This window comes from Manis pentadactyla, chromosome 15 (genome assembly GCF_030020395.1).
Source record: "Manis pentadactyla isolate mManPen7 chromosome 15, mManPen7.hap1, whole genome shotgun sequence".
NCBI classification, from domain to species: domain Eukaryota; kingdom Metazoa; phylum Chordata; class Mammalia; order Pholidota; family Manidae; genus Manis; species Manis pentadactyla.
Genome location: NC_080033.1, coordinates 17592019 through 17605528, shown reverse-complemented (window position 1 = coordinate 17605528; position 13510 = coordinate 17592019). Strand labels below are relative to the sequence as shown.

General features: G+C 37.5%; 1 long non-coding RNA gene across 1 annotated transcript; it reads left to right on the top strand.

The window, feature by feature from the left end:
- Positions 1-413: 413 nt before the first annotated feature.
- Positions 414-7478, top strand: LOC130681046 (uncharacterized). Its single transcript, XR_008994087.1, has 3 exons — positions 414-907; positions 1497-1626; positions 7267-7478. It is a non-coding gene; the product is annotated as an uncharacterized LOC130681046 (long non-coding RNA).
- Positions 7479-13510: the final 6032 nt, after the last annotated feature.

Sequence of the window (13510 nt, the reverse complement as noted above, 5' to 3'; positions counted from 1 at the left end):
GTGGGGAGAGTGGGCATCCTTGTCTTGTTCCCTATCTTAAAGGAAAGGCTTTCAGCTTCTCGCTGTTCAGCATAATGTTGGCTGTGGTTTGTCATATATGGCCTTTGTTATGTTGAGGTACTTGCCCTCTATACCCATTTTGTTGAGAGTTTTTATCATGAATGGATGTTGAATTTTGTCAAATGCTTTTTCGGCACCTATCACCTATGGAGATGATCATGTGGTTTTCGTCCTTCCTTTGGTTGATGTGGTGGATGATGTTGATGGATTTTCTAATATTGTGCCATCCTTTAAGCAACAGAGTGTTCTCCAAATCCACTGAATGATTCATAATTGAAGGAAATGTAATGAATTAATTTCTTAATGACATGTCACAACAGAATTCACATCAGAGAACTTATATGAGAACTAAGTCTCAGGTACTTTCAAAACTCAGCTGTAAGTACTCATGTGGCTCTCTCGCTGGGCTCTGTTCTATTCCGTTGGTATGTCTCTCACTCCACAAGTACACATCTTGATTACATTTTAATCCAGTATTAGAAGTCCTAAAATGAATGAGTGTGAGTCCAACCATCCCAGTGTATTTATTTCACTGATTTCTATCTTAATTCTGCTGTGTGCTGATGGTATACTTTGTGTGATTTACCTCTTAGGTTATTTAGGTTTGTTTTATGGTCCCTAGTATGATCTATTTTGGTGAATGTTCCATGTGCACAGTTAAGTGCACGTTGTTTTATGTGGTTGTTTGTTGGGTGATATTTCATAAATGTTAACTTAATACATAGTGTTGTTTAGGTCTTCCATATCAGGAATCAGCACTTTTTTTTCTTTTCTGTGCTAGGGGTAAGGATTCCTTTACACATAAAAATGCATAAGACGTCAGCACTTTTTCTTAAAGAACAACATGGTAAGCATCTTAGTATTGTGGGTCATACATTTTCTGTCACAACTGTTCAACTCCACTGTTACACTGTGAAAGCAATCATAGAGAATATGTAAATGAATAAATGTAACTATGATTCAGTAAAACTTTATTTACAAAATCAAGTCATTGGCCCATGGATCATAGTTTTCTGCCTCCTGTATCCTTTTGGTGTTTGATTTACTTTGTTTAGCAATTACTGTATGAGGCTTTGACATATCCATCTATAGTCATGGATTTATATATTTTGCCTTCAATTCCATCATTATTTGTCTCATGGCTTGTAAAGATCTTTTGTTTGAAGCATACATGGTTTGCAGTTGCTATGACTTCAACTTTCTTTTAGCCAATGTCTGCATGTCGTTTTCCATTTTACTTAAACTAATCCATGTCTCTGTATTTTAAATGGATTCCATGTAGGCAGCATAGTTCTTACTTTATTGTTAATTCTAATCTTAAAAATTCTGTCATTTAATTGGGATGATTAGGCCATTTAAATTTAATGTAATTATTGACATCAGTGGATTAAATCTATCATTTTGAAATTTGTTTTCTATTTGTTCCAACTTTTTAGTTCCACTGAGAGTCCACATAGACTGTCCTATGAGTGAGGAGTTTGGCACTTGGCCAAGAAAACTTATGCATGATTTTTCATGTCCAACTATTGACAATTACAAAGGCTTTACCTGGCAAGACTTTCAGGGGTAAGTTGCCCTCTCCACAGGAGACTTGGTGCTCAGTCAGTGCATTACAGTCTCTGAAAGGAGTTGCAATCAAGGAACTCCTGATTGGCCATGCTCTTATGCATATATACATTCCTTGCTGAAGTGCCTGTACTTGATTTTCTTTATCAGAGATCCAGGAAGAATAATTTTCTCCACTTTGACTTAGTACTCAGTATTTTTCTACTTCTAAACCATCCCCTTCTCCTTCCTCCCAAACCCCCACCACACCTCTAGAACCCTTTTAGCTTCTGTTCAGAGGTTCCTCAGCAGTGAGATGATTTTCATCTGTGTCTATCTACCTGAACATCTGTTGGTGAGGGGAAGTTAAGAGGAGAGTATCTATACTTTCCCTTACCATCTTAGTAAGTAATTAAAGGCTTCACTGTTACTTTCTTTTTGTCTTGTGATTTTAATTGGCTGTTCCCACATCTGATGGCTCAGCTCTTTCCAGTTCAGCTGCACTAGTGACAGTGAGTGTATTAAATTTATCCTTGTATCTGGAACTCCCAAGCATTACAGACAGGCTTGCCTGCCTAAAGTAAAATAAAATTTTATTTTAATAAAATTTTAGCTTATTTCTCATTACCTAAGTTTCCTGGGATGGGGGTGGTGAAGGGAGCCTTTAATTTCAGGCTTTTTGTTTATTCTTTGACTGCAGCTAACTGATGGCTTCAAGAAAATGTCTTGTTATGATAAAAGTGATATTCTTTCCAGCTTTCTAAATCATAAGAGTAAACAGAAATGTCTGGCCACCACTTTTCCTAGCTTGTGAGAGCTAAATCATTCACCTATTACGGTTTTCTCCTAGGAATCTTGCCAGACTGTTAAATCCTATGTCATGAGAGAGTAGCTCCATAATGCCTGTGCTCCTTATCTAGTTCCATATTCCATTCGCTCTGACCCAGCATCCTCATTGTCCGCTCTTATTTACTCTGTTTTGCTTCCTGCCTGTACCTGTTAGCTAGACCCAGCAGCTCTTTTGGTATGCAATCCCGCTCAGCTATTAGCAGGCACAGCACTTTTCCAACTGCGTACACTGATGTTTGGGCCTGCAAAGGGGTCTGACTTTCAAGAAGGGAGCTTATAACAGATCCAAGGCAAAGAAAACTTTGTTTAGTATATGGGGGCTTCTGAGTAGTGTTCAAATAAGGGGAAGCTTTTATTTTCAAACAAGGGGAAGTAGGCTTCTTCTTTTGTCCTATATGATTCAGGAAAACCTGAGCATTCTGTCTTCAGATATCCCTATTCAAAGCCTCAGGGTTCTATCCCTTACATTTCCAGGTCCAAATGTTTCCCTCTGTCTACTCAGAATGCAAAAGATGAGTGTCTCAATCGGTGCCAAGGAGACTATCTGACTTTCCAAGTTTATACCAGACTTATGAATGGGTCTGTGCATGTCATATTCTCTCCTCAGTTTATCGGCAGTCTACCAAAATAACTAGTCAATTCCACAGTCCTAATTTTTAGCAATTTCTTCCATACTTGAGATTTTGAGATTCATCCAACACCTGAGATTTTGCATATGCAAATATAATACATTCCTTTACTCCTGCAAAATATTTTGATTTATCACTGCTGCATATTCTAGCAATTGCCATGCTAGTGCATGCCAGGGCCTATCAATTGTCCACCTGCCATCATCAGTGATGATACTCCCCACGTCAGTCAGTATTTGGCTGCTCCCACCATGTAATCTGAAAAGCAAGGACAGTCTGTTGTGGCCTGTGGATTAGAGGTCAAGGTAACGATCATTAAGCCAAGGGGAGGTTTCCAGGAAAGGGGAAGTTGTGTTTCTAGCAGCCTATGTTTATAGTAGCTAGGTGAAGGAGGCACTGGCCTGTGGATGGGAACCTGGGGGTGATTCTGGCAGCCCCTCATGACAAGGAAAAGCACGAGGAAAAGAACAAGGGTGCAATATCCTTTGAAAAAAGACTGTTAGCTTGTCCCACTTTCCTATGTCTTTTTATTCACTAACACTGATAAGTCCTTATTCTTTAATTTGATAATAATTGCATTTTACACTAAATATCCTCAAAAGAAAATTAGTTTTTGTGGATACAGTTGTCTATCCCAGCATCTTGAAATGTGGTGCTCTTGAAGACAGCTTTGACCTATATGGTTGATCGTCTCCTTTGCATCTGGAATGCTCTTTTTTAGTCTTTTCTTTTTCCCTTATAAAATATGAGCTCGACCCAGTTTTGGTAGGAAGTAATTCTTCCATAAGCCTTTCCTTTATGCACAAATTTATAGTGAACTTTTCCTTTTCTCAGATGTTGGAGAGTAATTCTAGCAGTAACACTCATTTAGATATTATTTCAGGGTAGCACATATTATTATTACTATTTAATCATTTTTTCCATATGTTTTATCTGCACAATTATTTGTTATAGGTAGATTCAACTTCCTTGGAGCAAAGGAAACCTAATTTTTGTCTTTTTAAGATTTTTATCAGAATTAAGCTAAGTGTTCCGTCTATGAGAGCATTATATAAAGATCTCAGAGTGAGGAATCAAGTCTCTTTAATGTGTCACTGGCATGTGGCACAGGCCCTGGCACAAAGAAGCACTCAGTAAATATTTTCTAACTGAATAAATAAAGACTAAATTAAATTGTGTTAAGTATATATTCTGGTATGCCTGCCTGTTTGTATATGGGTGTTGATATAAAAACACACAAATCTGATAACTTAATTTTTTATTTGAAATATTTTCTAAAATGGTAGGTTATTTTTTCCTCTAAATTTACTTAGTCTGCTTTAAATTACTGAGAAAAGTAGCACTTTTATTCCTGTTATAAGTCACATAGTGATGAGCATTCTTGAATTTATTTCTCTATTTCTTAAAACCACAGACCTACAGATGAGTTTGAATCAGATTCAAAAATCTATGGGTACTTGAAAGCACATGGGGCCAGGCTGCAGTTTGTGGGGGACTCTATAACTGCAGGCACATGACAGCTAGAAATTAGTACACTATTTTGGGTGGTGAAATTGTTTAAGCTGAGTTTACTAACTCTGTGAAATAACCCTTGAGCTGAAATTCTCAAGAATTTTGTAAATCTTAAGAATCTTTATGAAATAACTCTTGAGCTGAAATTCTTAAGAAAATATTGGTGAATGTCAACCACCTTCATTTATTTTCCTTTTGTGTACATCTTTATGATATATGTTATTGTCAGAATAACAAGTGGATTCTTTGAGGCTGTTCAAGAGTAAAAGAGACTTGGCTAGTATACCAACATAGCTGAAGGAAGAAGCACCTATGCCTAGTGAGAATATTCTTCCATTTCCAAGAAGCTTTGCAGGGCAGTTCTGCAAGATCAGATTTGTACAACATACAAAAACAAACATTTGAATGCTTGACCAGATCGGATCCTCTCAAAGTGTTAATATCAGACTCATTTTTATTACTGAAAAATAATAAAAGATAAAATATTAAGAGACAAAGTTACTCTTTTTTACAAATGATTTCCCACAGGGGAAGACTGTCAACTTTATTATATGCTCCCTTTCACTTTTACTTGACTTTTAGTTAAAGCCCAGTTCATTTAGTTTATACTACTTAGACATCAGACTTTTTTCTCATCATTTTTTCATTTAGCTACTATCTGATTGCCTCCTTAGAAACCTTCTAAAAGGCCCTTTCATTTTTATCCTCTTCTCTGTTATGTGCCTCATCTGTACAGAAATATAGTTGGGCAATTTTTCTCAAATCTGCTTTCAACTCATTTTATTCCAAACAGTGAAATGATATTAGTGAACCCATAGTTGCCTTGCTTAGTGAAAATACACTTCCATATTTTGTACATGCAGTTCTTTTTGAATAAAATATATTTATTTCCCACCTTCTATCACGTGTGCTACATACCTCACACCACATCCAGTTTGTCATGTGCCAAGTCACTTGTCAATATTCAGTTTAGTTATTACTTCTCCTGACAATTCCAAAACTGCAACTAGCTTAGGCCTGGCCTGCTTGGGAGAACTGAATGGTGGTTCTTGATTCAAGTAAGCATTAGAGATCTCAGGAGCAATAATCTGTGAATTTTCAATTTCATGATTAACACATAATGTGACACCCTTGTTACCATGCCTTCTTTTTTCTGACATGGTAAGCAATTGCTGACCTTCTCTTCTACCTTAAATTTAAATGTCCAGAAAACAGTATGTAATTGTCTGAACAAATCGCTCATTTCTATTGAGTTCATCTCTTTCATGTCTAGCTATATTTTTGTCTCCTGGTTTGCCTAGGATTGAGCTGTTTTGGATTAGGTATCTGCCATACTGATCCAATCAGTGGTGACATGTAACATGACCAGCCACTTACAAGGACCATGGTTAGGCAGTGCCCCTGATTCAAGAGTGTGGGCATGAACAGGACAAGCCTTGACTGACATCTTCATTACTTTCTCTTTCTTGATTCAGTGAACACATGACAACACTCCTGTGCATACAGTTCCTAAAATGTTCCACCTACAATTGTCCTACTAGAACACATTTAGTAATTCAATATTTACTGACTACCTAATATGTGTCAGGTAAATTTATGTTTATTCATATTAGGATAAATTAGAGCTATAGAGCTGAATAAGATTCAAAAACCCTTGATTTTAACTTTCTTAGAGAGCTAGAAAGACTATCAATTACTTACTGATAAAGTAAGTGCATAATAAAGGAGATTTGAGAAATGGAGGAGATGAGAGGTAAACAGGTGAAAGATCATATAAGTCTTTGAATATTACAATAAAGAGTTGTTTTACTTTTGTTAAAAAGCCCTTGGATATTTTTTAATTCATGGGTGTATTATGATCTAATTTCTGTTTTAAATAATCACTTTGGCTGCTGCCTGGAGAATGCACTCAATGGGATTAAGGTTAGAAGTAGTACAAGCAAATTATGAGATTAGTGATCTGATCCAGATGAAAAATGATTGCATTCTGAATTACATTTGGAGGAGAATGTGATGAAAATAAGTTATATTAGAAATTTTAAAAGAAGAACCGAGAAAATTTAGTTTATATTGGGTTTTACATAGTAACCAACAATTAGAACCTGAGCAACTGAGAAGACAGTAATCTTCTGAGAGAGGAAATATTCTCTCTGGAGTAGATTTGTCTGGAGAATATCTAAGGTAGTAGCTGTAAACAGATTTCCTGTTTTAGCCATGGTTAATTTGACATGCCCCTTAGAAATCCAAGAAGAGATGTTGAGAAGGCATTTGTAAAAATAAGATTAGAACACTTTGGAGAGAATCAGAGTGCGGTTAAACATTTGAGAGTCATGACTTCGATGGATTTTTAAATTAGAGACCAGAGAGAAGAAAGACTAGTAAAGGAGACAGAAAATGCGTCTCATGAGATGGGCGAAAACACAGATAAACCTTGTTTTGTTGGAATATGGTACCTAGTTTTCATAACTGAGGGTCTATCAAAATCCCCTGAAAATTGTTAAGAGATTGCTGTGCCTACCATCTGAGTTTCTGATTCAGGAGATCTGAGATGGGCCCAGTGGTTTGCTTATTTTTTATGTTGTCAGGTGTACTAAGGGATCCGACTACATTTTTTGCTATTCGACTAGTCACAGCTTTTAAGCCCAATCCTCCCTCCTTTGCCCGCATCCAGGTAACCTGCTAAGAGATCTCGGCCTCTTCCACTTTTGCTTTTGGTGAGAGGTTCAAATGCTGAAAAACATCTGCCAGTGTGAAAGGAGCTTTACCTGGACCACCCCCAGTGGCAATAAAAAACCTAGCCAGTCTCCTTTCCCTGTTCTCACGGGCTGTTTTTGGACCTGCTTGGGAATCATTCTGCTCTCCCCAGAAAGCTTTTTGATGTGAGTAATAAACCTTTTCATACCCTTTTAGTATGTGTTTGGTTCGTATACTTAGTCTCGGTTTATGGACCAAACTTGGGGCAGTGTCAGTCCTGCTGCTTCAGGCGCCATAGGGGATGCTTGTACTGCTTCTGTGAAGACCACTATAAGGACACTTATCTGAACACTAGCATATTTTAACAAAGAAGGAGAGGTCATTCAGATTAAAATGTTGGTAAGAAATCAAGTAAGAGGATGACCGAAAGTTCACCATCAAATTTAGGAAGATCATTTGTAATCTTAATAAGAGCTACTTTAGTGGAATGGAATGGGGATATAATGAAATGGAATGGAATTGAGGGTACATGAAAAGTCTTATTTCAAGAATAGCTTTTTAAAATGTTAAGGTACATTTCTATCCTCAAAGAATGATCTAATATAAAGGGGGAATGATCATGTCATAGGGAAAGGGGCTGCTTGTTAATCAAAGTCCTTGAAAAATGACCATGTACTCCACAACAGAACTGGAAGGTTTATTCTTAGACTAGAAAAGGGAGAATCTTAGATCATGTTAGAGAATTCTTACATCCATATTAGAGGAGGAAAATGAAGTTGGTCTCACCTGACTGTGTCTCTTTTCCTAGTGACATATAAGCTGAGAGCATCACTTCAGTAAAGAGGGATGGACTGTGGAGAAATAGTCACAGGGAGAGTGGAACAATGATTTTCTAAGGTATCTAAGGTTCATTTATTAATTTTTGGCAGTGATGAGTACTTATCTGAGATGTGTGGTCATAAGTTTAAAAGGAGACCAAGTAGTACCAGGAGCCAGTATTGAGGAGTATACATATGACTGCAGTTCTTAAGTCAGGCCTTCTGGGTTCAGATCCTGTTTTCACCACTTATTAGTTGTGTGACCTTGAAAAAATACTTAACCACTGAAAAGGCTCACTGCCTTTTATAATATTAGTTTGACATGAGAACATGTCAGCTTTCAAAGGTCTGAATACTACTGTGTACAACAATTTCTTGCTGTAGTGCAGAAAATTACTGTAAGTAATAAACATTTTCATACACTTAGTATGTGCGTGTGGCATCATCAGTCTCAGTGTGTGAAACCAGCTGTGAGCAGTGTCCATCCCACTGGTCGGCCTCTGGCAGGCTTGCCTAAATCCTATAACAAAAGGGATGGCCCACTGACCATCATAACCTAAGCATGGGATTTCTTCCTGGAAAACTGGGGTTCATTACAGGTAAAAAACAATAAGGTCACGTTCTTAATTTTGTCAAACCCTCTCATCCCTGTTTCCATGGTTACTTTACTTTTGTGCCATTAGGAAGATTCAGATTGGATAATAAAAATATAGTTGGTCACCTTGGATAATTTAATCAGTATTTTGTTAAAAAAAAGCTCTTCTCCTGGGAAGGCTTTCTGGTGAGCATTAAATGTGATAAAATAGTCTTTCCCAAAACTTAATCATTATCTACTATTTCAATCTTGCTACTTCTAAAACACGGCCTATCTAGTCTATTACCTCTACCAGAGCAGCTTCATTGGCATGCGATCTGTCTAGTTGCACAAACCCCATACTAGGCAGAGTCCCAGGCTTTGTTTAATGCTTCACTTTCATCATCTTGAAATTCTTTGAAATTGAGTTTTCTAAGTAAAGTCTGACAGAACATCAAAGCATGCACACGAGCGGAGGAAGCACAGTGGATGGCAAAACCCTCATATGGTTGTGGTCCAGCACCTATCAGTACCATCGGCATGGTGGGAAGCATGAATGCATAGCAGTTGGTGTGGTACATAAACATGTGCCTTGGGGCAGCTCAGGGCCCTACGGGACTTTCCAAGACAGGACCTGAGACCAGATTGGAGCTGGCATTGGCTAAGCCGCAGAGAAAGTGCCAGCAGCAGTGGCTATGGGAGAGAGGTGGGGCTCTGCATGGATGTCAAGGCCTGAGATGGGAGGCCGACTTGTTCATCTACCTGCAGAGCCTGTCCTCGAGGCATCTGCAGTCGTATTAACCCTCTAGTCTGAGCATTGTGCCAGAATCTGCCTGCAGTCAAGCAGTAAAATATGTCAGTAAATTGCCAGAAAATAAAAGTGTGCATATCGACATTGCAATAAAGAATATTGGCAGTTATTAGAACACTTCAAAAAGTTTAGAATCTCCAGTTTCATTCATTTCAGGAATGACCTTTAAATATCGGAAGACAATTTTTAATTATTTCCTCGAAATTCAAGATACAGCACTAGAATGCATAGACAGGCATTTCGAATTCCATATGAATCATGGAGTTGCTTTGTTTCTTACATGACCTCCACAAGTTACAAGAAATGTCAGAGGAAAGAATAAAATACCTTTATATAAATTCACATTTAAATTAAATTCAGACTGCAAGAAAGTGATCGGTATGAAGAGTTAAATCTTTTTTGAAAAAATGTTCTGCAAACAATATCAGGTCCAGATGTACCAAATTTTATTTTTTGAAATAATTTATTAGAAATTTATCCTAATATTATCACAGCTTATAAATATTCTTAGTTCCAGAAACAGTTTATCAGAAGAAAGATCCTTCCCCAAATTAAAAATTATCAAAATTATTTGCAACCTTGCGTTTTATCTAGAGTGGTGAACATTGCTGTCAGTCACATCAATTGTAAATAAAATTGCTCCAAATATAAATTTTGAGGATCTAGCAAATGAATTTTCAGAAAAGTGAGACAAAAATCCTATGATCAATCAAGATGCTATAGTAAGAAGTTATTACTTAAGGTACTATATAAAACTATAACACCATTATTTTTTTTGCAATTTGTAAGTTAATATTTCTCATGTAGCAGTAGTAACCCTGTTATGTTTAGAATTACATTTAATAATAAGATCTTTGAGGAAAAAGCTTTATATTTTTGTACTTTTAATAACAAGGTACTATGCAAGGGGTCCTGCATTTTCATTTTTTATTACATAATGTAAATTATTCAACTTTTCCTACACACAGGTCATCAATTATTTTAAATCCTACCTCTACTTATCCTCTCATCTATGTAGAGTAAACTTTGAGATGTATTGTTCAAAGTTCTAATATTGGGAGAACTTTTCATCTTTTTCAGGACTATCCCTATGAAAAGAGGTGTTCCAACATGTATATGAGATTTCTATCAGTTCCCGCAAACAGACGCTTCTAAGTAATATTGCCAAACTTTTCATTTAGATGCCATATGGTATATCATTGGGTATGATAACCTGCCATAAGTGCATTATGCTTTATTTTTAAAAGTTATCTATAGCCTATCTATATGATAATCAGTGAAATAGAATGTAAAAATAAGGTGGGCCTGTCAGATATGACTTTTAATTTTGTTTCCATCACTTATAAGTTGTGTGATCTTAGACAACTCACTTAATTTTTCTTGGTCCAAATTTATTTATCTGTAAGATAATGGACTTGTTTAGTTGCCTTTTAAGCCCCTTTATGGTTCTAAAATTTTATATAGCAAAACTATTTTAAAATATTTAATCACAACGATGGTTGATTACCCAAACAAAAATGCCATTCACCTCAAAATTTAAGAGTTATAATTTTGAAGCAAAATTTACAAGTATTGACTGACTTAATGTAGAGTGTCATGATTTACATATTCTGGGACTATATCGCAGAATTATAGATCAGCTTCCAATAATTAAGTGGTCTAGTTTTATAGAGGAGTGCATGTTGTAGCTGAAGAAAAGCAATATAGACCTGGATATATCAGTGACAGCTTAGTTACAGCATTTTTTTTTGACACTCTAAAGTTTGGCATTTGTCATATAACCTATAATCCCATTTCCTTCCCACCTCTTCAACTCTCCCACTTCCACATGTGTAATTTATATTCCAGAGAGCGTAGTACTAACCATAAATTTTTTCCCTGAAAATTTTTTTCACTTAAATTTATAAAATCTTTCTGAAATCTAGTATTACCACAAGAAGAGTCATGCATTGAAGAAACTTTCCCGTTTCTTTATAGCAATGTAGAAAATGCATTTGTTGTACTAAAGATGGAGCAACCAGTAATAACAAAGTGAGTTTCTTCCTATTTCCAAGGTGCCACAGGTCATTCATTCAGGGGCTGACTGCTAGGTATGGTATAATGTTATCTGTTCTTGAGCAAATAAGCTCACAGTTCTGTGGTGAAAAGCCCCAAATAGAGCATTGTGTTTGCTTAAAAAAATGTGGTAGAAATCAACAGCTCTCACTAATAGACCACAGTGCTCACAATGCGTGTTTGTTTCTAGTATTTGTAATTTCTGGGTCTGTGTATTCTACATCTACACATTCTTTGTTTCCAGACACTCTGCTGATTTCTGAATTGAGGTCAGGCTGTTCCTTCTAACACTGCTTTATAAACAAGTGATGAGATATGCCATACCCCAGGATAGATCAGAAACTTCTAAAGTACTGTATGGAATTCTGGGCACACTGCACACAGCCTTTGAGCAAATAAATAGATTTCAGATCAGTCAGTCTTCTCTTTCTCAATCTGACTTTACATGATGGAGGAAACCATGTGGACAAAATTAGGAAATTTAGAATATTAGGACAAGAAACTATTCTAGAATAGAAAGCATGCTATGCTGTAGAGTCCTCTGTTGGATGTGATGTTGGCCAGAACACTTACTGAAATTAAAGGGAAAAGCATAGTTGTAGTCATTTCCTCCCTTTTTTAAAAGTCATTCCATACTAGAACAAGAGAAAAAGTAACCTGCTCCAAATTCTGTCAATGGATAAATTACTAAATATTCTAAGAGAAAACAGCAACAAAATTAATGCTTTATAAATGAGTATGACATCATTTTAAATGAATCACCCAAATAATATTTGTTTTTATTCTGAAATAAAGTGTTTAGTTCAAAATCACATCATCCAAAATTACTTTTACTCAGACTCTATTTAGAACTTGAAAAATGTCATTAGCAATTTATCATGGAGTATTCTGGGACGAATGTGGAGTAGAGAGAGCCTAAGTCTACCTTATCCCAACTGTACTCTTTCCCAATCTACACTTATTCACAGGGCATTTCACCCTGAATAACAGAAACTGAAGTGAACACTTTCCATACAACAAGGAAGAGAAAAATAAAAAACAAACAAACAAACCCAAAACAGCAGGAGAGACAGAGACATGGTAAAGGAGGGTAACCCACCCACCCCCAGCACAGTGACTGGCAGAGGGAAGGGGGAGGGGTGTCCCTGAAAGAGCCAGGCATGGACTCCCTGCCCTGAGGGGCAGTAAAAAAAACCTTGCCATTTAAAGTACAACTAGACCATAGTGGAATAACTTAAGTTTCAAAATCAAATACCTACCAGTTAGTAAGGAAACAGTTTGAGGCAATCTGGGATCAGAGGAGCCAGCCAGTGCAATTGTTTGTACTCCTTCTGTACATCTTAGTGTGGCCCAGAGCAGGAGCTAGGTACACACACCAATCTCAGACTTGGTCTGGTCGGCCCCCTCATCCCCACCCATACCCAGGTACCCTGTAGGAGATCCAGCAGTCATGCCCTACTGCTCACTGTCACCCAACCACTGGAAAGTTCCCTGGCTCACAGGGAGGGTGCACAAATTTGTGGGCTGGTACTACCAAGAAAATTCCCCAGAGCACTTTGGGGGGACACACATGTGGGACTGACACTTGGCCACCAGTGGGACTTGACAGGTACCAATGTGGGAATTCTCCAGGGCAGCCCAGAGAGTACAGGGGCTGGGGTTAATGCATGTGCGTGATATCTGATCCTGGTCCCAGTGGGACCACAGGTGCTGATGAAGAAATTCCCCCTGGAAATCCAGAGTGTGCAGAGGCCTCATGGGAACATGCAGCAAACACAGTGCCTGATCCCAGCCACCAACAGGAGGTAGGGCGCTAACATGGGAATTCCCTTGAGCAGCCATGAAGGGACTGAGGGGAAAAGTGCGCAGAGCTTGATTCCATGCTGTCAGCAAGAAGCAGTGGGCACCTGTCATGGGAGTTCTCTGGAGTGGTCCTGAGCAAACCAGCAAACCAGCATGTTCT